The sequence below is a fragment of the Crocuta crocuta genome, unplaced genomic scaffold, assembly GCF_008692635.1.
Source record: "Crocuta crocuta isolate KB4526 unplaced genomic scaffold, BGI_CrCroc_1.0 scaffold4, whole genome shotgun sequence".
Lineage (NCBI taxonomy): Eukaryota > Metazoa > Chordata > Mammalia > Carnivora > Hyaenidae > Crocuta > Crocuta crocuta.
In genome coordinates, this window is record NW_027529996.1 from 1,723,959 (window position 1) to 1,725,293 (window position 1,335).

Consider the following 1,335-nt stretch of genomic DNA (forward strand, 5'->3'; position numbering starts at 1 on the left):
CCATCATCTCACCTGTGGTCGTCGCGGAGGCGGCAGCCGCGTAGGCCCCCAGGGTCAACACTCAGCCGTCCGGGATAAGCCTCCAACCTGCCCTAAGTGCCGCCCCGCTCAGCGTGGAGCCTGCCGAGTCTTTGCCTTCTCAGAGCCGGGTCTCCGTGGCTGCCAATTTTCCGGAACTGGGGTCAGAACGGGCAGCTTTCAAAAACTCGCAGAACCAGGAGGGTGGTGGGATGGGTCAATGAAGTCTGATCTTGGATGCTTTCCTTTCTTTCCTCTTCGTCTTCTTTCTTCCCTCGTTCCTTCGAAGACGGGACCCAACTTTTGGCAGCCCGCAGGTCCCGTCGCCGGGCGGACAGCAGTCGGAGGCGGGGGCCGAGCGCGCAGGTGGCACTGAGCCTCACTCCCGGAATCAGGTCGCCCCCCCTGCGAAGCCCAGGGCAGCCCCGGCGGCCGTCGGGGCTGGCGGCTGCCACTGAGGCTGCTTCCGGCGCCCTGGGGGCGGCTTGAGGTCCGCTTGGCCTGAGGCTCTGACCTGGGACCTTTCATCTTCTTCCTCTTGGCTGCAGGCTTTCGAGCTCCGCTCGCTCGCGTCCTTCCAGCCTCTGTACAAACTTTTCTCCGGCTCCAAGTTTCCGCGGCCGAGGCGGGGACACACGGCGCGCGGCCCGGGCCCCCATTGGCCGGACGGAAGGGGGCGGGGCGTACATCAGGCCCCCGCGCCGATAGGAGGCGCGCCGGGCAGGGGAAGGGGGCGGGGCTCCGAGCTGCGCGGGCCCTCGCCCCAGGCCTGGACCCGCTCGCCGCGGTGCTCCCCGCCTCGGCGGGGCTGAGGTCGCCAGGACCTGGCGGCGCGCTTCAGGCTAGTGTGCCGAGTGCCGCTGTCGGCAGGGACCCTGGGAAGCCTTGGTGCTCTCCGGGAACTCTCTTAGCCCCTCAAAGGGAGCTAACTCTGAAACCAGCATCCCTTCTCCCCCATTGCCTCCCGCTCCGAGTGGGCTGTTTCTCGCACCTTCTGCACGTGGATCGCAACATCTGGGTGCTGGGCAGGGAGGTCAACTGCTTTACAACTCCACCTTGGAGCTGCCGAGGTGTGTGTGCGCGCGCGCGCGTGGCCCCGGGGGAGGTAGGGGGAGAGGCACGGGTGTGTGCGCGCGCGGCCGCGGGCTCGGAGTCGGGAGCGCGCACCGGACGGGGCGGGTGGATGGGCCGGCGGGTGCCAGGCTTGGGCTGGGAAACGACGAAGAATCTGCCCTCTGAAAGGAGCTACAGTCCCTCCATGAAAGTAGTTGGTTGGCAGTGCCCAGGCTGTGGGCTGTGCCTCTCTGGGCATCCCCA

The 1,335-nt window shown here is 67.6% G+C and overlaps 1 protein-coding gene across 1 annotated transcript in view; it reads right to left on the reverse strand.

Annotated features, from left to right (window-relative positions):
- The window catches only part of PTGER4 (prostaglandin E receptor 4), a 13,898-nt gene extending 13,807 nt beyond the window's left edge, over positions 1–91 (reverse strand). Inside the window, exon 1 of the mRNA XM_077763456.1 lies at positions 13–91. The gene's annotated coding sequence lies outside the window, so the exon portion shown is untranslated. The remainder of the gene's footprint in view (positions 1–12) is intronic.
- Positions 92–1,335: the final 1,244 nt, after the last annotated feature.